Here is a 23,754-nt window from a genome sequence, read left to right on the forward strand (position 1 = left end):
CCCCATTTCCCTTGATTCCACTAGCCCCTAGAGCTCTATCTAACTCTCTCTTAAATCCATCCAGTGAGTTGGCCTCCACTGCCCTCTGTGGCAGAGAATTCCACAAATTCACAACTCTCTGGGTGAAAACGTTTTTTCTCACCTCATTTTTAAATGGCCTCCCCTTTATTCTAAGACTGTGGTCCCTGGTTCTGGATTCGCCCAACATTGGGAACATTTTTCCTGCATCTAGCTTGTCCAGTCCTTTTATAATTTTATATTTTATTATATATGTATTTATTTACGTATTATATAATTTTATAATTTTATATGTCTCTATAAGATCCCCTCTCATCCTTCTTAACTCCAGTGAGAACGCAAAAAAAATACCACTGAATTAAAAAATATATATTAATTTATCATTCAGGTGATGCTTAATTGAAGTCAATTCTGAACAAAGTTGAAGTGTTATAAGAAAATAACTGCAGATGCTGGTACAAATCGAAGGTATTTATTCACAAAATGCTGGAGTAACTCAGCAGGTCAGGCAGCATCTCGGGAGAGGAATGGGTGACGTTTCGGGTCGAGACCCTTCTTCAGTGTTGTGGGGTAGTGAGCCTGGGGAAATTCTTTGCAACACACGGCTGTGGAGGCCAAGTCAGTGGGTATTTCTAAGGCAGGGATAGATAGATTCTTGATTAGTAGGGGGGTGTCAGGGGTTGTGGGGAGAAGGCAGGAGAATGGGGTTAGGAGGGAGAGAGATAGGTCAGCCATGATTGAATGGCGGAGTAGACTTGATGGGCCGAATGGCCCTAATTCTGCTGCTGTCACTTATGACCGTATGAATTCAATTTCTGGTGGTTAAACTGAGTGTGCGCTGCTCCCTGTTACCCCGGCCGCGTGCGGGCAGTTGAGAACGAGGGAGGAACATCAGAATTATTAAACTGAGGAGATTTCATTTGGTCATCTCATGCCAGGACTGGCTTTGACGAGGACACTTCTTGGCACGGAAACGGCAGAAGAGCAGCTGGGAGGGAAGAATCAAACAAAACTAAGCCTTGGAAAATTGAAGAAAGTGCGAGCTTTAATAATATTTAATAATTGAATTTCCACAAAACAATGAAGTAATCTGCAGAGTGTGCAAACTCATTTGCATAATTGATGCTGGTCCCCCCCCCCCCCCTGTAAATGAATAATGACGATAATAAAAGATGTTGCTAAAAATGTGCACAATAACAGCAAATCTCATCAGGCTGCACTCTGATTAATCTGTTCTTGCAAATCAGCAGTGAGAGGGTAGTGTTATTAACCACACCAGGGACTGCACCAGTAGGCCAACGTGCCCTCTCTCTCTCTCTCTCTCACTCTCCCTCACACTCTCCTGCTCTCTCTCTCTCCTGCTCTCTCTCGTTCCATCTCTTGCACCCTCTCTCTGTCCCTCTCCTCTTTCTCTCTCTCCCTCACCCTCTCCAGCTCTCTCCCCTCTCTTTCTCTCTCAATCTCTCAATATCTCTCTCTCTCCCCACTCTCTTTCTCTCTCTCTCCCACACACACTCTCTCCCCATCTCTCCCTCTCCCACACACTCTCCCTCTCCTTCTCCCTCTCCCTCACTCTCTCCATCCCCCCTCTCTCCCTCTCCTGCTCTCTCCCTCCTGCTATCTCCATCTCTCTCCCTCTCTCTCTCTCTCCCTCTTGCTTTCACTCACTCCCACCCTCTCCCTCTCTCGTACCTCCTCTCTCTCTCTCTCTCTCTCTCTCTCCCTCCTCCCTCACTCTCTCCCTCCCCCCTCTCTCCCCCTCCTGCTATCTCCATCTCTCTCCCCCTCTCTCTCTCTCTCTCTCCCTCTTGCTCTCACTCACTCCCACCCTCTCACTCTCTCTCGTACCTCCTCTCTCTCTCTCCTTCCTCTCTCTCCTTCTCCCTCCTCTCTCCCTCCCCCCTCTCTCCCCCTCCTGCTATCTCCATCTCTCTCCCCCTCTCTCGCTCTCACTCACTCCCACCCTCTCCCTCTCTCTCATACCTCCTCTCTGTCTGTGCTTCCTCTCCCTCTGCCAGCAGGTGTGGTACAAAGCGCTGCAGAGAAGGTGGCCTTACTACGAAGCTAGCACAGCAGTGTCCGATGCAGAAAGAAACACATTTACCAACCCGCTGGTGAACCGTCCTCAAGCCTGGACCAGCGATCTCTTGTAGCCCGAACGTCCCTGCACCTCTCTGAGCCCTGGATAGAAACCAAGAAACGCATGTTGAGGCAAATTTCCTCTCTTTTCATGAACTAGCACCTGGGTTATTTTTCTTAATCTAACCTCCAGCAAATGCCATGCTAAAAAAATCTTTGTAGTGCCATTTAACAATCGGTTTTTTAAAACTGTGTTCTTATTCCAGAAAGGTTAAAAGTGAACACGTTTCTTCAAGCACAGAATGTGAGTGGCGGACGATGCTAATTTTGTGAAGGTATTCAAGGTACCTCTCGGTTAGACAATTAAAAAAAAGGGCTTCGTAGATCAAATGTTATTTGGCAGTGGGGGGGGAAATGAGCTGATCAGACTTCCCTTGAACCCTGACCCAGCCGGGCCAGTTTTGTGTTAGTTAAGGCTCTTTGTGCTGAATTCTCTTTAATACCCCCAGCCATGGAATTATTAGCCAAATTGCCAAATGTGTTCTAATATTTGTGAGCCAATTAAGAGAACCAGTGACAAGGAGAAGGAGGGCAAATTGGATAATGCTGAGCTTAAATTACGATCTAATGTCTTTCCACATAATTGAGGCTTGATGTTAATGTAGATTTCAAAGCGGGAATGGTTTGTACAAGGACGTACTCTGGTTTTAAACAGTATCCTGTTGTAACCGCGCACACGTTGGTTATTCATACCTCCGTCCACGTTTCAGTATTTAGTTTAACATCCTCTTGAATCTTCTCTGCAGCCTTTCCAATTTAATGACACCCTTCCTATATAGAGGAACGACCAAAACTAAACACATGATCCCAAATGTAACCTCACCGACGTCTTTTAGTTTAGTTTAGTTTTTAATTTAGAGACACAGCATGGGAAACAGGCCCTTCGGCCCACCGAACCCGCGCCGACCAGCGACCCCCTCACACTACTACCACCCTACACATTAGGGAAAATTTACAATTTTTACCGAAGCCAATTAGCCTACGAACCTAGACATTTTTGGAGTGTAGGAGGAAAGTGAAGCACCAAGAGAAAACCCACGCAGGTCACGGAAAGAAGGTGCAAACTCCAGTACAAACAGCATCCGTAGTCGGGATCGAACCCGGGTCTCTGGCGCTGTGAGGCAGCAACTCTACTGCTGCGACACCGTGCAGCCCCTAAACTGGGATGGCAGGACTTTCATATGAAGAAAGACTGGATAGACTCGGCTTGTACTCGCTGGAATTTAGAAGATTGAGGGGGGGATCTTATAGAAACTTATAAAATTCTTAAGGGGTTGGACAGGCTAGATGCGGGAAGATTGTTCCCGATGTTGGGGAAGTCCAGAACCAGGGGTCACAGCTTAAGGATAAGGGGGAAGTCTTTTAGGACCGAGATGAGAAAACATTTCTTCACACAGAGAGTGGTGAGTCTGTGGAATTCTCTGCCACAGAAGGTAGTTGAGGCCAGTTCATTGGCTATATTTAAGAGGGAGTTAGATGTGGCCCTTGTGGCTAAAGGGATCAGGGGGTATGGAGAGAAGGCAGGTACGGGTTACTGAGTTGGATGATCAGCCATGATCATATTGAATGGCGGTGCAGGCTCGAAGGGCCGAATGGCCTACTCCTGCACCTATTTTCTATGTTTCTATGTTTCTAAACCTGTGCAACTGTAACACAGGGATGGAGATTCATAGAGCTATACAGCAGGCAAACTGGCTCCTCAGCCCAGTTCATCCATACAGATCAAGTTGTTTAACTGAGCTAGTCCCAATGAGTGAACCTGGTCCATGTTCCTCCAAACCGTTCATATCCATGTATCTGTCCAAGTGTCTTTGCTTAATTGGCTTCGGTAAAAAATATATAATTGTCCCTAATATATAGGATAGGGCTAGTGAACGGGGATCTCTAGTTGGCAGCTTGCAGCCCAGTGGTATGAACATCGACTTCTCCAACTTTAGATAGTTCCTCTGTCCCTCTCTTCCACTCCTCCTTCCCAGATCTCCCTCTATCTTCCTGTCTCCACCCATATCCTTCCTTTGTCCCGCCCCCCTGACATCAGTCTGAAGAAGGGTCTCGACCCGAAACGTCACCCATTCCTTCTCTCCTGAGACGCTGCCTGACCTGCTGAGTTACTCCAGCATTTTGTGAACAAATACCTTCGATTTGTACCAGCATCTGCAGTTATTTTCTTATTCTAGTTGGCATGGACTCGGTAGGCCGAAGGGGCCTGTTTCCGCGTTGTATCTCCAAACTAAAAGATAGATCTAATCTAAACGATGTTGGTGAGGCTACATTTGGAGTGAACTAAATTAACTCCATTTAAAACTAATGTGTTTTGGCTTGGTCACCCTGCTATAGGAAGGATGTCATTAAGTTGGGAGGGTTGGGCAGGCGAGGATTTTGTACCATGGAGTGCAGGAGATTCAGAGGTGATCTTACAGACTGGTCCTCTTGGTCGGCATGGATGAGTTGGACCGAAGGGCCTGTTTCCTTGCTGTATGTCTCTACGGCTCTGTTACACCTATGCAGAGTCTGTGGACCCTGTCTCGGCTATTCCAGCCACTTCAGGAACAGAAATTCCCATCTTCAAAGGACTGCCTAAGAAGAAGGCAGGGAGAAGAAATTCAATCCATCCAGATATAAATATAACGTATTTATACGAGTTGTAAAACTTGTGATTTTTCTCTCTCACATCATGTTAATGTCAACGTTAATACTGCTCTATGTAAATGTCAGGGGCAATAAATTGGCAGTACTGTAGTTGTATTCACTGTGGAAGTGCTGTCTATTAGACTGGTGAACTATCAGCAGTATTTTGTAAGTGGTGTACATCACGGTGCTCTTGGTCTGTTTATTTTATTTAGATTGGTTTAGTTTAGAGTTACAGCGCAAAAACAGGCCCTTCAGCCCACCAGGTCCACGCCGACCAGCGATCCCCACACACTAACGCTATCCTACACGCACTAGGGACAATTTACATTAACACCAAGCCAATTAGTCTGAAGAAGGGTCTCGACCCGAAACGTCACCCATTCCTTCTCTCCAGGGATGCTGCCTGTCCCACTGAGTTACTCCAGCATTTTGCGTCTATCTTTGGTTTAAACCAGCATCTGCAGTTCCTTCCTAACACAGCCTACAAACCTGTACGTCTTTGGAGCGTGGGAGGAAACCAAAGTTCTCGGAGAATACCCACGAGGTCACGGGGAGAATTTCCCAACTCCGTACAGACAGCGCCCGTAGTCGGGATCGAACCCGGGTCTCTGGCGCTGCAAACGCTGCAAGGCAGTGACTCTACCGCTGTGCCACCGTGCCGCCCATAATCTCGATGGTCAACATGCCATAAAGGCCACAAAACTGTGAACTGGCAATTGCTCTCTCATTTAACAAGTAAAGTGTTGATGGTTCAATTATATATTTTTTATATCACCATATTTAAAGGTTGAGTCTTGCAAATCAGTCAAGTCCATTTGAAGAAGGTTGTCCATCTACAGAAACATAGAAACATAGAAAATAGGTGCAGGAGGAGGCCATTCAGCCCTTCGAGCCAGCACCGCCATTCTTTGAGATCATGGCTGATCATCCACAATCAGTAACCCGTGCCTGCCTTCTCCCCATATCCCTTGATTCCGCTAGCCCCTAGAGCTCTATCTAACTCTCTTTCAAATTCATCCAGTGAATTGGCCTCCACTGCCCTCTGTGGCAGAGAATTCCACAAATTCACAACTCTGGGTGAAAAGGTTTCTTCTCGCCTTAGTTTAAAATGGCCTCCCCTTTATTCTTAGACTGTGGCCCCTGGTTCTGGACTCCCCCAACATTGGGAACATTTTTCCTGCATCTAGCTTGTCTAGCTCTTTTATAATTTTATACGTCTCTACTTCTCAGGCTGAGGAAGGGCTGCAACTTGAAACGTAACCCATCCATGTTCTCCAACGATGCTGCCTGACCCACAGAGTTACTGCAGCTCTTTGTACCATCAATCTGAAGAATGGTTCTGATCTGAAACGTCACCTTTCCATCTCTCCATGTTCTCCTGAGTTGCTGCCTGACCCACTGCCATTGGCTCCAGCTACACCATGCTGCCTCTGGAAAAGCAGCCAACAAAATCAAATTCAGGGGAATATGTAGAAACATGCAGAAACGTCAGTCTGAAGAGGGGTCCCGACCCAAAACGTCACCTATCCATGTTCTCCTACCTGTGGAAATCCCACTGTAAGCAAATTCTCCTGTATATTTTAAAGGGATTTTCAAGCTTATAATGAAATGTTGATTTCGAGAAAGGATTTGACAGCATTCACCGGGACAGTCTCTGGGGCGCTGCCCTGTCAGCTGCGGCTTACCGGCAGTCCGTCTGTCTTTGTGTTTTTATGTTGTTTTTTTGTCTTGATTGTAGTGTAAATGTGATGTAGTTTTTTGGGGTTGTGTACTATGGGGGGGGGGGGGGGAAAGGGAACTGTAAATGTAAAATTGTCTCTTCCGAACGGAGACGCGACCTTTTGTTCTGGGTCGTGTCTCCGTTCCCGCTGCGGCCTACCATCGGCCATGCACCTGGAGCTGGCGGCCTCCACCTGGGACTCGCCTGTGGAGGCTCCGGCCGCGGGGAAGTCGGAAGCTCGCAGCTTCCCCTGGGTGGGGGCCGACATCGGGAGCTCGCCCGCCCCGAATCGCGGGGCTTGGGTCGGCCCGCCGCGGACCTTTCACCATCCGGCGCGACCTGAAATAGGCCGTGGGATTTTCTCCGCCCGGCGTGGTCTTCAATGACGGGAGCAACGACCGCCCCGATGTGCAGCGGCAGTGGTAAAGGCAGCGGCAGCGTCGGCGTCTTCGCCTTCCCCGAATCGCGGGGCTTGGGTCGGCCCGCCGCGGACCTTTCACCGTCCGGCGCGGCCTGGAACGTGGCAACATCAATAGCATGACCGCGGGAGAAGACGGCAGGGGAAGAGAAAAGACATTCTGGCCTTCCATCGCAGTGAGGAGGTGACTGGAGGAGACTCACTGTGATGGATGTTTCTTTTGGTTTGGTGTTGGTTTATGATTGTGTGTGTTATTGCTTATTTTTATTGCTCTTATTGTTGGACTGTGGGTCATCTTTCATTTCACTGCACATTTATGTGTATGTGACAAATAAACTTGACTATTGACTATTGTATTACGAATGTATGGGATCCCACTGCACATCGTCGAAGTAATTAAGAGCTTCTACGCCAACTTCTCTTGCAGAGTAGGGAATAGTAACCACACATTCCAGGTGAAGACAGGAGTTCGACAAGGGTGTGTGATGCCAGCGCTACTCTTCAATATTGCTATTGACTGGGTGATGCGTCAGGCAACCGAAGACCAAGCAAGAGGCACACGATGGACCCTCTTCTCAACATTGGAAGATCTTGATTTTGCTGATGACATAGCTCTGGTCTCCCGCACTCACAAACACATGCAGGTAAAAACATCCCGCCTTAGTGACTTTGCACAACAAATTGGCTTGAAGATAAACCAGAAGAAATCTGAATTAATGACACTAAACATTCAAAAACCCCTTACCAATCCAAGTGAATGGAAACGACTTTCCCATAACTGAGGAGTTTATTTATCTTGGTAGTAAAGTCAGATACGATGGTGGAGCACAAAATGACATTAAGAACCGGCTAAACAAGGCGAGGAATGTTTTCAGAATGCTGAACAATGTATGGCGGTCCCAGCAATACACCACCAAGACCAAGCTGAAGATATACGGGAGCTGTGTCCTCTCCACCCTCTGGCATGGCTCGGGATGCTGGAGAATGACAGAGAGTGGCATCAACCAGCTGTCAGTCTTCCATACTAAGAACCTGAGAAGAATCCTTGGAATATTTTGGCCAAACACCATATCCAACCAAGATCTCCTTGCTCAATGCCAGCAAGAGAGTATGGATACCATCATCGTGAGAAAGTGCTGGGACTGGACTGGCCATGTACTGAGAAGAGAAGCAGACAGCAGCCCAAGAATAGCCCTGCACTGAACACCAGAAGGGAAAAGACGGAGACCCAAACCCACATGGTGTCGAACTGTAGAGGAGGAAATGAAAACTATGGAATTGACCTGGGGTAGTGTCCAGAAACTAGCCCAGAACAGACAGGAGTGGAGAACCTTTGTTATTGCCCTGCATGCCCAGGAGGCATCATGGGCAGTAAAAAAAAAAAAATTAAAAATGGAATGTTTATGATATTGATTGATGAATGGATACAGTATGTTTAATCATGGGTGGTGATAGGGTGAATATTGGATGAAATGAAAGTATTGTAGCATGTGCCATACGGAGGCACAGTGAGGAGCAGCGGTAGAGTTGCTGCCTTACAGCGAATGCAGCGCCGGAGACTCAGGTTCGATCCTGACTACGGGCGCCGTCTGTACGGAGTTTGTACGTTCTCCCCGTGACCTGCGTGGGTTTTCTCCGAGATCTTCGGTTTCCTCCCACACTCCAAAGACGTGCAGGCGTGTAGGTTAATTGGCTGGGCCCACGACCGCATATTAACACTATCCTACACACACTAAGGACAATTTTTTTTTAACATTTACCAAGCCAATTTACCTACACGGGTCTCCGGCGCTGCAAGCGCTGTAAGGCAGCAACTCTACCGCTGCGCCACCGTGCTGCCCTATGTTTCTACATGGCGTAAGCACTTCTTTGTTTCTGCATGGCACAAGCACTGCTGCGATTACATTAACAAATAACGAGGCTCAACAAAGACACTTGGAATTAATGGAGCTGGAATATGGGACTACCGACGGGCGTTTGATGATGGAGGAGGCTCAAACAGCTGGGCTGTTGGTTCCTGGTCCTATTCCCCATGTTCATCATTAACATGGTTTTTAATTTCTTTGAATAATATACCTCGCTGGGAAATCTGCCCAAAGCAAAGTTATTAAGCTAACAGAAAGTTGTTGTTTTTGTAAACATAATTTTTATGAAACATTGAATTGCTCTATAAAATAAATTCTTCGCAAACAGCTCCAGGAGGATGCAGGGTGTAGCACGGTGGCGCAGCGGTAGAGTTGCTGCCTTGCAGCGCCAGGGACCCGGGTTCAATCCACGGTTGCTGTCTGTACGGAGTTCGCACGTTCTCCCTGTGACCTGCGTGGGTTTTCTCCGGGTGCTCCTGTTTGCTCCCACACTCCAAAGACGTACAGGTTTGTAGGTTAATTGGCTTGGGATAAAATTGTGCCTTGTGTGTGTGTGTAGTGATAGCGTGCTGGGTGATCACTGGTCGGCGCGGACTCGACGGGCCGAAGGGCCAGTTTCTGCGCTGTATCTCTAAAGTCAGGTAATGTGCAGGTTTGTTGGAGAATGGGCTTCTGTAAATCGTCCCCTCGTGTGTAGTGAGTGCATTCAAGAGAGAGCTGGATAGAGCTCTTAAGGATAGCGGAGTCAGGGGGTATGGGGAGAAGGCAGGAACGTGGTACTGATTGAGAATGATCAGCCATGATCACATTGAATGGCGGTGCTGGCTCGAAGGGCCGAATGGCCTCCTCCTGCACCTATTGTCTATTGTGTAGATGGGAATGTGAGATAGCATGGAACTAGTGTGAAAAGGAGATCGCGTGGACTTGGTGCGTTGGAGGCCTGTTTCCATGGACCTCGACCCGAAACATCACCCATTCCTTCTCTCCAGAGATGCTGCCTGGCCTGCTGAGTTACTCCAGCATTTTGTGATACCTTTGGCCTGTTTCCATGGTGTATCTTTCTACCAATACAACTAGTCTGTATGCACAAGAGACAATATATATATGCAGTCTGTTAGATCACTCCTCTGACAAGAGTCCGGCCATCCCAGGAATCTGCACTCCCTCCATTGCAAGTATACTCTACCTTACTTATGGAAGATGGCAAGAAATTGCAGAGAGTTGCACGATCAAAGAGAGTCCGAGGGTCTCCAATGAGGTAGATAGTAGTTCAGGACTGCTCTCCAGTTGGCACGGTGGCTCAGCGGTAGAGTTGCTGCCTTACATGGGAATGCAGCGCCGGAGACCCGGGTTCAATCCCGACTACGGGTGCTGTCTGTACGGACTTTGTACGTTCTCCCCGTGACCTGCGTGGGTTTTCTCTGAGATCTTCGGTTTCCTCCCACACTCCAAAGACCTACAGGTTTGTAGGTTAATTGGCTTGGTTAATGTAAAAATTGTCCCGAGTGGGTGTAGGATAGTGTTAGTGTGCGGGGATCGCTGGTCGGCGCGGACCCGGAGGAGGCCGAAAGGGCCTGTTTCCGCGCTGTATCTCTAAACTAAACTATAACAGCTGGGAAGAAACCGTCCCTGAATCTGGAGCTGTGCGTTTTCACACTTCTGTGCCTCTTGCCCGATGGGAGAGGGGAGAAATGGCCGGGGTGCGACTCATCCTGGATTAAACTGGTCGTAGCCTCGACCATAGCCAACATGTGGCCTTCGCAGAGAAAGCTTGGAGACGTTAAACACCCTACGGTGTTGAAACACATTTGAATTTGCCCTGAGCATCTGAAGACTGCCATAAGCGTTTTCAACTGCTAAAATATTATTTTTCTGGTCTATGATATCAAAATCTCCTCCTCACTAAAAACAAAAAATAAACTTCACAAGCAACGATAAATTGAAAACTGCAATGTTTGATCTGCAGTGACTCCTGCTTCCTGTTTTAGATTGAATTTGAGAGCAGTTTTTAATAGCAGTGGATTTTCATACCCTGTGTAATCAAGAAGTCTTCGAAAAGTCCAAACAGTTTACTCTGACAGCATCCACGACGAAACAAATTAAAATTCCAGACTATCGACTTAATTAATTCCCATGCTCCCTGGCCCAGTCAGAGGATGTCACAGGTTTCCCGACTTTGCCCAGGGCATTCGAAGCAGCAATCGTATCGAAGGAGGGTCTCGACCCGAAACGTCACCCGTTCCTTCTCTCCAGAGATGCTGCCTGTCCTGCTGAGTTGCTCCAGCATTTTGTGTCTACCTTCAATCGGTATCAAGGGCTCATAAGGTCATAAGGGATAGGAGTAGAATTAGGCCATTCGGCCTATCGTTTACTCCGCCACTCAATCATGGCTGATCTATCTCTCCCTCCTAATCCCATTCTCCTGCCTTCTCCCCATAACATCTGACACCCGTACTAATCAAGAATCTATCTATCTCTACCTTAAAAATATCCACTGGCTTGGCCTCCACAGCCTTCTGTGGCAATGAATTCCACAGATTCACCACCCTCTGACTAAAGAAATTTCTCCTCATCTCCTTCTAAACTCTTGCACAGGGCACTAAATCACTCTATTCACAGCTCAGTCTGGGGTAGGTAATGTCAAGAATAATCTTTTAGTGCCATCGGGACAAGTTTCTTTTATATGTGTGTTAAGAACGAAAGCTCCAGAGAAAATACCACCGCAAACTCAAACTGACACAGGGGAACCTGCGACACAGAATGCTGGAGTCACTCAGCGGGTCAGGCAGCATCTCTGGGGAAAAGGAATAGATGATGCTTCGGGTCGAGTCATTGAAAGTAGGCATGCAGGTGCAGCAGGCAGTGAAGAAAGCGAATGGTATGTTGGCATTCATAGCGAGGGGATTTGAGTATAGGAGCAGGGAGGTTCTGCTGCAGTTGTACAGGGCATTGGTGAGACCACACCTGGAGTATTGCGTACAGTTTTGGTCTCCTAATCTGAGGAAAGACATTCTTGCCATAGAGGGAGTACAGAGAAGGTTCACCAGATTGATTCCTGGGATGGCAGGACTTTCATATGAAGAAAGACTGGATAGGCTCGGCTTGTACTCGCTGGAATTTAGAAGATTGAGGGGGGATCTTATAGAAACTTACAACATTCTTAAGGGGTTGGACAGGCTAGATGCAGGAAGATTGTTCCCGATGTTGGGGAAGTCCAGAACAAGGGGTCACAGTTTAAGGATAAGGGGGAAGTCTTTTAGGACCGAGATGAGAACTTTTTTTTCACACAGAGAGTGGTGAATCTGTGGAATTCTCTGCCACAGAGGGTAGTTGAGGCCAGTTCATTGGCTATATTTAAGAGGGAGTTAGATGTGGCCCTTGTGGCTAAAGGGATCAGGGGGGTATGGAGAAAAGGCAGGTACGGGATACTGAGTTGGATGATCAGCCATGATCATATTGAATGGCGGTGCAGCCTCGAAGGGCCGAATGGCCTACTCCTACACCTATTTTCTATGTTTCTATGAGACCCTGTTTTGTTTCCCCATGGCATCGCGCCCGGAGGAAACCCACGCAGTCACGGGGAGAACGTGCAAACTCCACACAGACGGCGCCCGAGGTCAGGATCGAACCTGCGTCTCTGGCGCTGTGAGGCAGCTGTTCTACCAGCCACGACACTGTGGCCGCTGGATGGTTCGTTCAGCAACATATTGTCCATGACAGACACAAAATGCTGGAGTAAGTCAGCGGGACACGCAGCATCCCTGTGACGCCTATGTTATACCTTTAGGGTAGTATCAGATCTTTATTTTACTTTTTGTCCTATCTTGGTGCCTGCAATCAGTGTTTATAACATCGTGGAGGAAAGCAAGATATGGATCTGCCCCGATAAGGAATCATCAGTGTGGAGAATTCTGTTGCCCGAGTATATATATTCTTGCAGACTTGTGATAACTGTTGGACACAGGAGACAGAATCTCACAGCGCAAGAAACAGGCATCATCTGAGTTTAATTGTAATGGTTAATTATTGCTGTATCAGAATGATTACTCTACATTCTGTGAAGCCCATTATGACTGTTGTTACTAAGTTGTTTGTTAAATCACTTTCATGGTTTAATTAAGAATGACATTAATATTAGACTCGAGTTCCATGTAAATCCAGACCAGATAGGGGCAATGATTTTTCTGTTTCCCAAAAGCACAAACGTTAATTTATTTTTTTCGTTTAGTTCAGAGATGTAGCGCGGAAACAGGCCCTTCGGCCCACCGAGTCCGCAACGACCAGCGATCCCCGCACACTAACACTGTCCTACACACACTAGGGACAATTTAGGCATACACCAAGCCAATTAGCTTACATACCTGTGCGTCTTTGGAGTGTGGGAGGAAACCGAAGATCTCGGAGAGAAAGCACGCGGTCAGAGGGAGAACGTACAAACTCCGTACAGACAGCACCCTTAGTCAGGATGGAACCCGGGTCTCTGGCGCTGCAAGTGCTGTAAGGCATCAGCTCTACCGCTGGGCCACTGCGGCCAAGAAAAAAATCTACAACTCTGTGGACTCTATTGGACTGATATCTGATTTTTATTTCCCGGTTTCTTTTTTAAGGAAAATTTTAATTCTCAAGCCCATCTGTGCTACTAAACCAGACTTTTGGTATTGTCGAGACCAAGCTGAATACCTTCGCTCAGTCCGCCTCGCCCATCACAATCTCCCGGTTGCCAGACACTTTAACTCCGCCTCCCATTCCCACACTGACCTTTCTGTCCTGGGCCTCCTCCACAGTCAGAGTGAAGCCAAATGCAAATTGGAGGAACAGTACCTCATATTTTGCTTGGGCAGCTGACAGCCCAGCGGTGTGAATATTGATTTCTCTAACTTCAGGTAACCCTTGCATTCCCTCTCTCTCCATCCCTCCCCCACCCTAGTCGTCCTGCTAGTTTCACTGTCATCCTGTTGAGTTTCAACGTTTGCGTTACTCGTTATCACCTCGCCCACAGCCAACAATGGACCACTGTGGGCTCCACATTTCCATGGTCATCGTTGCTTTTTGCACATCTTTCATTCATGTGTTCCATACCAGCGTCTCTATCTATCGTTTCCCTTTCCCCTGACTCTCAGTCTGAAGACGGGTCTCGACCCAAAACGTCACCTATTCCTCTTCTCCAGAGATGCTGCCTGACCCGTTGAGTTACTCCAGCTTTGTGTCCATCTTCAGTTTAAACTAGCATCTGCAGTTCCTTCCTGGCCCCATAGCAGAAGCGTCGACATGGCTCCCACTGATTGTCGCTGGAAGCTTGCGCCCTTTTCAGGACGGATGATGACAGCGATGTAACATTTGAAACGTGGATGATGGACACGAAAGAAGAAGTTTTAGAATTTTTTTTTTAGATTTGGAGATACAGCGCGGAAACAGGCCCTTCGGCCCACCGAGTCCGCGCCGCCCAGCGATCCCCGCACACTAACACTATCCTACACACACTAGGGACAATTTTTACAATTACCCAGTCAATTAACCTACAAACCTGTACGTCTTTGGAGTGTGGGAGGAAACCGAAGATCTCGGAGAAAACCCACGCAGGTCACGGGGAGAACGTACAAACTCCGTACAGACGGTGCCCGTAGTCAGGATCGAACCCAAGTCTCCGGCGCTGCATTCGCTGTAAGGCAGCAACTCTACCGCTGCGCCACCGTGCCGCAAATTCCTTCCTACACACTTCTGGTTAACTTTCCTGCTTTCCTTTTCCTCCAGAGTTGCTGCCTGACCCCTCTGAGTTAATCCAGCAATTTTTTGTCGATCTTCCGTTTACGAGTTCAGCAACATAACTATTTTAGTATCACATTTGGCAAAGTGCCTGTTCGGAAATACGAGTCTTGGCTTTAAATTAAGGTGCGGCAATGTGATCTTGGTAATGTCACTGTGCATAATTAGCAAGCTTTCATGCCAGAAACTCCGCAAAACTATGTAAATGAGAAACGGCAGACGGCAGGAGAAGAATAACAGCACCTCGTGTGGAAGGATTTGATTTTGCACTGTTATCTGTAATAAATTCAGCAGGCAAGCAGTGAAATTTGGTCAGATGACCAAGTCACTGGGGAACAGGCGAGCCTGCCTCAGTGTGGGCAGTAGGTTCACAACTCTACCCTCGTCCCAGTTTCTATCTTTCAAATTCATCATATGGATGGGGTGTATAGCTAATTACCATTCAGTGTTATGCAGCACTACAACAGCAGGAAATGTGGGCCCCAGCTGCATTGATAGATGTATCATAGTGATTGTACCGCAAAGGAATTTTACAGTACAGTGGGGGAGTCCAGAACCAGGGGCCACAGTCTTAGAATAAAGGGGAGGCCATTTAAAACTGAGGTGAGAAGGAACTTTTTCACCCGGAGAGTTGTGAATTTGTGGAATTCTCTGCCGTAGAGGGCAGTGGAGGCCAAATCATTGGATGAATTTAAGAGAGAGTTAGATAGAGCTCTCGGGGCTAGTGGAATCAAGGGATATGGGGAGAAGGAAGGCACGGGTTACTGATTGTGGATGATCAGCCATGATCACATTGAATGGCGGTGCTGGCTGGAAGGGCCGAATGGCCTCCTCCTGCACCTATTTTCTATGTTTCTATGTATCTAATTTGTGGTTTATAAAGCGTTTTTGAAAGATCCAGTGAAATCATCTATAAATGCCATCTCTTCTTTATCATGGGCTTGTCACTGTCAAATGCTTCGTTCGGCACTTGAGGCATCTTAGTTTCGTTTAGTTTGGTGTAGAGATGCATCATGGGAACAGGCCCATCGACCCACCGAGTCCACGCCGCCCATCCATCACCCATTCACACTCGTTCAATGTTATCCCACTTTCGCATCCACGCTCTACACATGCGAGAGGCAATTTTACAGAGGCCAATTAACGTACAAACGTGACGAGGGTGGAAACCGGAGCAGCCGGAGAATACACTCACGGGTCACCGGGAGAACGTGCAAACTCCGCACAGGCAGCGCCTGATGTGGGGACCGAAACATACGGAACAGTGAAAGGCTTGGACAGAGTGGAAGTGGAGAGGATGTTTCCACTGGTGGGAGAGTCTAGGACTAGAGTCTCAGAATTAAAGGACGTCCTTTTATAGCCTCAGAATAAAAGGACGTTCTTTTAGGAAGGAGATGAGGAGAAAGTTATTTAGTCAGAGGGTGGTAAATCTGTGGAATTCATTGCCACAGAAGGCTGTAGAGGTGAAGTCAGTCGATATTTTTAAGGCAGAGATAGATAGATTCTTGATTAGTGCGGGTGTCAGAGGTTATGAGGAGAAGACAGGAGAATGGGGTTAGGAGGGAGAGATAGATTAGCCATGATTGAATGGTGGAGTAGACTTGATGGGCCGAATGGCCAAATTCTACTCCTATCCCTTATGACATGAACTGGGGTCTCTGGCGCTGTGAGGCAGCAGCTCTACCAGCTGTGCTGCTGTGGAGAGAGAAGTCAGTATAGGTAGGTTGGGCCAAAGGGCCTGTTTACTGCAATATGACTATGACTCCATGACTCTTGCCAGGAGGAGGGTTAGATTGATGGTTGTGACCTTAGGGTGGTGTGTCTGCATCGACCAAGAGTAGAGGTTAACACCCACCAAGCTACATGTCCACCCCTGTGCCTGGCAGGCTGCCTAACCTGCGCCCACAAAATGCCATCCCTGCAGCTCAGGATGAGTGCCCTCAGCAATGAAAACTCTTGTCAAACACTTACAGTAGGTGGACCCACAGTTACGGTGGCGCAGCGGTAGAGTTGCTGCCTTACAGCGCTGGAGGCCCAGGTTCTATCCTGACTGTGAGTGCCATCTGTATACGGAGTTTGCACGTTTTCCTGGGTGCTCCGGTTTCCTCTCACACTCCAAAGACGTACAGGTTTGTAGGTTAATTGGCTTTGGCAAAAACTGTAAGTTGTCTGTGGTGTGCGGGATAGTGCGAGCGTACGGGAATCATTACCACTTAATCACCTATTTCTTCTCTCCAGAGGTGCTGCCTGACCCGTCGCGTTACCCCAGCGTTTTGTGTCCTTCTTCGGTGTAAACCAGAATCGGCAGTTCCTTCCTACACCTAACCCATGACATTAGCAAGATGAAAGAGTGCAGATGCTGGAATCTTAAGCAAAAACAGAGTGATGAAGGGGATGGACATAGGACATTTTGGGTCGGGATCCTTCTCCAGACCGATAGAGGAGGGGGGGGGGGGGGGAGAAAGTTGGAAAGATGAGATGGGGTGGGGCAAAGCCTGGCGAGTGATAGGTGGATACAGGTGAAGAGGGGTGATTAGCAGACAGGTGGAGCAAGTGACAAAGGCGAGAGGTGAAAAGGTCCACATGATCTCCCACAGAATAAGCAGAAAGTACTTGTAATTTGTCATGGATAACAGGAGCTGATGAAGTGGAATAGAAAGGAACTGCAGATGCTGGTTTATACCGTCGACAGACATAAAAAATGCTGGAGTACCTCAGTGGGTCGGGCAGCATTTTCTGGAGAAAATGGATGGGTGACGTTTCGAGTCGGGACCTTTCTTCAGCTAATAAAGTGGAGCCATGTTCGGGCCAAATGATGACAAGTGCACCCACTCTATTTATGGTCTCTCCTCAGGAAAATGTTTTATCAAACATTCCTGCAATTTTTTTCTTGTGAAGCATTAACCAACCATTAATTATTTAACCCAGTCATGTCACGACTCTTCCCAAGAGAACATTTCTATTCTGCAGCCATCTGCTACAACATCCAACAAGGTGACTTACAAAACTTGTGAACATTTTTACCTGGCTTAAAATTATCACGGAACCCAGCCAAAACAGAGGAAAACGTACAGTGAGTGGAAAGTGGTACATTAACTCACCAAGTCCAGTTCAGTTCAGTTTAGATTACTGTCACGTGTACCGAGGCACAGTGAAAAGCTTTTGTTGCGCGCTAACCAGTCAGCGGAAAGACGATACACGATTACCGTCGAGCCGTTTACGTCTTCCCCATTTACAGGATGGTTTAAATTTAGGTTCAGGCTTATTATTGTAACATGTACCGAAGCGAGGTACAGTGAAAAGCTTCGTTTTGCATGTTATCCAAACAGATCAAATTAGACTATGCACTAATACAATCAAGTCAAACTCAAGTAATAGATAGAGCTGAGGGGAAGATACAGGGGAGGAGATCAAGATGTGGTCGTAGAGTAGGAGGGCAGGAGAAATCACAGAGGGGGAGCAGCGAGAGAGCATGTTGCTAAACTCTCGTCGAAGAGAGGAGGAGATTTTAGAAAGGAGGAGATTTTAGAGAGGAGAAGATACAGGGTGCAGAATATAGTTCTCAGCATTAGTTTTTAGTTCAGAAATATACCAAACCCTCAAGCAACAAACTTCACGGTGAAAATTAATAAATGAGCAAAGACTATTGGAATGCTTACATTTGCCAGTGTTTACTTTTGTCAGCATGTTGTGGTTTAAAACTGTGCTTTTTAAAAAAAAATGCTGTACCTTGGATGACTCTACCCAATTGGACCTTATTTATTGCCGTAATTTCAAACACTTTAGATTTATTCTGGGGTTTTTTAAAAAGGGTTTGTTATGGTATACAATTGGCACTGGAGTACACTTGCAGCTGCCTCCAACTCAGCAACTAACAATTAAGTTTTAACTGCATGTTAACAAAATTGTTTAAGTTGTAAATTCCGGTTAAATAAATACTCTGCTCACGAACATAATTTAAACCAGAGCGTTTGGAAATCTCGAAAGGTTTTTTCCAAGTGCACGCTTGCGTGTGATCTTTTTAAAGAAGAATAAGATGGTTCACACTTGGCTCACCCTCCCCACTTTCCCGCTGTGTGTGGGTGGCTGACCCTCACTCGGGTTTGGCCTCCAAGGTATTTTATATTTGATGCCTTATTCATATCATATCATATATATACAGCCGGAAACAGGCCTTTTCGGCCCACCAAGTCCATGCCGCCCAGCGATCCCCGTACATTAACACTATCCTACACCCACTAGGGACAATTTTTACATTTACCCAGCCAATTAACCTACATACCTGTACGTCTTTGGAGTGTGGGAGGAAACCGAAGATCTCGGAGAAAACCCACGCAGGTCACGGGGAGAACGTACAAACTCCTTACAGTGCAGCACCCGTAGTCAGGATCGAACCTGAGTCTCCGGCGCTGCATTCGCTGTAAAGCAGCAACTCTACCGCTGCGCTACCGTGCCACCCATATTCATTCTCGTGGCCAGTCGGCACATCCCATGAGTTGCTCTTTGATGCACTTATGCATTAATATCTTTTCGCACCACTTTATGGACTTGCACCATTCCACTGTTTAGCACTTGTCGTTGTATTTAATGTCAATAGACAATAGACAATAGGTGCAGGAGGAGGCCATTCGGCCCTTCGAGCCAGCATCGCCATTCAATGTGATCATGGCTGCTTATTCTCAATGTACCCCGTCCCTGCCTTCTCCCCATACCCCCTGACTCCGTAATCCTTAACTCTATCCAGTTCTCTCTTGAATGCATTCAGAGAATTGGCCTCCACTGCCTTCTGAGGCAGAGAATTCCACAGATTCACAACTCTCTGTATCGATCATTGATCGTTAGATATAGCTCTTAGGGCTAATGGAATCAAGGGATATGGGGAGAAAACAGGAAACAGGGTACTGATTCTGGATGAGCAGCCATGATCATATTGAATGGCGGTGCTGGCTTGAAGTGCCCAATGGCCTACTCCTGCACCTATTTTCTACGTGTCTATGTTTCTATGTTTCCATTGCTGTGTGTATACTCTTTACTCGAAGATAGACACAAAATGCTGGAGTAACTCAGCGTGACTTGCAGCATCCCTGGATAGAAGGAATGGGTGACGTTTCGGGTCGAGGCCCTTCTTCAGACTGTATACTGTTTACTCCATGCGCTTCATTTGAACAAGGAATTTCATTGCAGCCAGTGGGCCACTTTTTGCCCGGTTGCCAAACATTTTAATTCCCCCTCCCACTCCCACACTGACCCTTACGTCCTGGGCCTCCTCCGCTGTCAGTGTGAGGCCAAACGCAAATTGGAGGAACAGCATCTCATATTCCGCTTGAGCAGCTTACAACCCAGCGGTGAGAACCTTGATTTCTCTAACTTCAAGTAACCCTTGCATCCACCCTCTCTCCCCGTCCCTCCCCCCCACCCAAGTCGTTTTACCAGGTTCAAAGTCGTCTTGTTGAGTCTCATTGCCTGTAACTCGTTTTCACCTGGCCCACAGCTAACAATGGTCTGTCTCCTTTATCATTGTTACTTTATTGCATACCTTTCATTCATTTGTTCAGTAATCTCTCTACATCACCGTCTATATCTCTCGTTTCCCTTTCCTCTGACTCTCAGTCTGAAGAAGGGTCTAGACCCGAAACGTCACCTATTCCTTTTCTCCAGAGATATTGTGCGACCTGCTGAATAACTCCAGCTTTTTGTGTCTATCTTCGATGACTTTTGCAGCTCTCCAAATGGGAGAATTTCACTCCACCTGCTGGCCTGTCTGTTGAATGCAGGAAAGAAAATCAGTCTGGGCCGCAAATTTAATTCCAACTAGTCAAGTCAAGTTGAGTTTATTGAGTAGGAACTGCAGATGCTGTTTTATACCGAAGATAGACACAGAATGCTGGAGTAACTCAGGGGGTCAGGCAGCATCTCTAGAGAAAAAGAATTTGGGCGGCACGGTGGCGCAGCGGTAGAGTTGCTGCCTCACAGCGCCAGAGACTAGGGTTCGATCCTGACTACGGGTGCTGTCTGTACGGAGTTTGTACGTTCTCCCCATGAACTGCGTGGGTTTTCCCCAGGATCTAGATAGAGCTCTTAAGGATAGCGGAGTCAGGGGGTATGGGGAGAAGGCAGGAACGGGGTACTGATTGAGAATGATAAGCCATGATCACATTGAATGGTGGTGCTGGCTCGAAGGGCCAAATGGCCTCCTCCTGCACCTATTGTCTATTGATCTCCGTTTTCCTCCTACACTCCAAAGACGTACAGGTTTATAGGTTAATTGGCTTGGTATAAATGTAAATTGTCCCAAGTGTGTGTAGGATAGCGTTAATGTGAGGGGATTGCTGGTCGGTGCGGACTCGGTGGGCCGAAGGGCCTGTTTCCACGCTGTATCACTAAACTAAACTAAATGGGTGATGTTTCAGAACCGTTCTTCAGACATATGATTTTAGATTTTTTAGATTTAGAGATACAGTATATCTCAAGTACAGATATATGCACAAGTACAGTGCAGTATCGGTGCAAAGACAATTGCTTCTAGCAGCAACGCAGGCACATCGACTCAGACAAACACACAGAAACATGAATTGTACATAAATCACACATCAATTCTACAAGATCAGTGGAAATAAAGAAGACTGCAACAAAAAAAAAAGACGTTCATCCAAAAATAAATAATTGGGAAAAAAGTTGAGGGTGGTATAAGAGGTGGTCTGCAACGATCCATTGCTGTGGTAGGCTTACGGTTTTGCAGGTTGGTTCAAGAATCAGATGGTTTATTTGAGAGAGGGTTGAGAGAAACAGCGAGGAAACAGAACCTTCAGCCCACTGAGTCCATGCCAAGCATCAATCACCTGTTCACACTAGTTCTCTGTTAATAACCCACTTTCTCATCCACTCCCGACACACTCAGGGCAATTTACAGATGCCAGTTAATCTCCAAAACCCGCATGTTTAGTTTAGAGATACAGCGCGGAAACAGGCCCTTCGGCCCACCCGGTCCACGCCGACCAGCGATCCCCGCATATTAACACTATCCTACACACACTAGGGACAATTTATTTTTACATTTACCAAGCCAATTAACCTACATACCTGTACGTCTTTGGAGTGTGGGGGGAACCCGAAGATCTTGGAGAAAACCCAAGCAGGTTACGGGGAGAACGTACAAACCCTGTACAGACAGAGCCCGTAGTCGGGTTGACATCGGGTCAGAGACCCTTAATCTATCATTAAGGATCTCACTGCCCTCTTTTTTAGTTTAGTTTAGAGATACAGTGCAGAAACAGGCCCTTCGGCCCACCGGGTCCGCGCCGACCAGCGATCCCCGCACATTAACACTATCCTACACACACTAGGGACAATTTATTTTTACATTTACCAAGCCAATTAACCTACAAACCTGTACCTCTTTGGAGTGTGGGAGGAAACCGAAGATCTCGGAGAAAACCCACGCAGGTCATTTGGTTGAGACAGCGCCCGTAGTCGGGATCGAACCCGGGTCTCCGGCGCTGCATTCGCTGTAGGGCAGCAACTCTACCGCTGCGCCACCGTGCCGCCCTATGTCCCCATGCCTGTGGGATGTGGGAGAAAAACGGAGGAAACCCCCAGGAGGTCACAAGGAGAAGGTGTAATCTCCAAATAAACAGCACCCAAGAGCAGAATTAGGCCACTCGGCCGATCAAGTCTACTCCGCCATTCAATCATGGCTGATTAGTACGGGTGTGAGGGGGTATGGGGAGAAGGGAGGAGAATGGGATTAGGAGGGTGAGATAGATCAGCCATGATTGAATGGACCGAAGAGTAGACTTGATGGGCCGAATGGCCTAATTCTGCTCAGGATATCTTTATTTGTCATCCAAAAAACAAGTCTTTTGGACGAGATTTCGTCACCCACAGTCCAACGATAAGAGCAATGAAATAAGCAAATTACACAACCCCAACCAACACAAAACACACAAAAAAAAAGAAACATTCATCAGAGTGAGTCTCCTCCAGTCCCCTCCTCACTGTGATGGAAGGCCACAATGTCTTTTCTCTTCCCCTGCCGTCTTCTATCACTCCTATCACTTTTGAACTTATTCAAAGCATTCAAAGCATTCAACAGAACTCCAGCTTCCCATCCTTGCCGAGTCTACACGACTGCTTTAAGAATTACCAAGGTCCCTCTCTGTTTGCTTTGCAGTCTTTCTGAAGTACAGCCTGTCGTTCCTTTGTTCACTGATTAACTGCGAGCTCTCTTGCCGCTAGTCAGTGGGCAATTAAGAAATTAAAGATATGACGATGGTCCTGTTTTGTTGTCTGTCTCCAGTCCTGTAATCCATTATTCCGCGCAATTAAATGAAAACCTAAGTGTGTGTATTCACCTGATTGATGTGGATCTTATATCTTCAGCGGAATGGCACCAGAGGTAAAGCTCAATATGGAGACATGCTTAATATTTCAGTCGAAGTCCTGTTGAGAAAAAAAAAAATGAACAAAGAAGTGAATAAGATGTTGTGTAAGTGGGTCATGCATTGTCAATGAATTTACCGATGATTGTACTGTACTGTAATGTTAAAAGAATAGTGTCCTTGCTCCCTCTGCAGGCATTTCAGATTAGTTTAGTTCAGAGATACGGCACAGAAACAGGTCCTCCATCCAACCACATGCTCTCCGACCAGCGACCCCCGCACATTAACACTATCCTACACACACAAGGACCAATTTACATTTATACCGAGCCAATTAACCTACAAACCTGGACGTCCTTGGAGAGTGGGAGGAAACCGAAGATCTCGGAGAAAGCCCATGTGGGTCACGGGGAGAACGTACAAACTCCATCAATATGCCGCCATTCAATCATGGCTGATCTATCTCTCCCTCCAAACTCCATTCTCCTGCCTTCTCCCCATAACCTCTGACACCCGTACTAATCAAGAATCTATCTATCTCTGCCTTAAAAATATCCACTGAATTGGCCTCCACAGCCCTCTGTGGTGATATTCTGGACCTATTCACACACACATGGTCTTGGGCTTGCTAATGTCCCCTGACTTCAAGCTAGCACCTATGTCGCTTACCTCTGCTCTGTTCAAATTCACCCTGGCATTGGTCCAGTTCAATTCAGTTTAGTTTATTGTCACGTGTAGTGAGGTACAGTGGAAAGCTTTTGTTGCATGCTAACCAGTCAGCGGAAAGACAATACATGAATCTGGAGGTGTGCATTTTCACAC

At 47.0% G+C, this 23,754-nt stretch overlaps 1 long non-coding RNA gene across 1 annotated transcript; it reads right to left on the reverse strand.

Moving 5' to 3' along the window:
- Positions 1 to 528: 528 nt before the first annotated feature.
- Positions 529 to 22,994, reverse strand: LOC144598026 (uncharacterized). Its single transcript, XR_013547815.1, has 3 exons — positions 22,906 to 22,994; positions 2,127 to 2,199; positions 529 to 1,006 (listed from the first exon to the last, which is right to left on the reverse strand). It is a non-coding gene; the product is annotated as an uncharacterized LOC144598026 (long non-coding RNA).
- Between the last annotated feature and the right edge of the window lie 760 nt (positions 22,995 to 23,754).

The sequence above is a fragment of the Rhinoraja longicauda genome, chromosome 11 (genome assembly GCF_053455715.1).
Source record: "Rhinoraja longicauda isolate Sanriku21f chromosome 11, sRhiLon1.1, whole genome shotgun sequence".
Taxonomy (NCBI): Eukaryota; Metazoa; Chordata; class Chondrichthyes; order Rajiformes; family Arhynchobatidae; genus Rhinoraja; species Rhinoraja longicauda.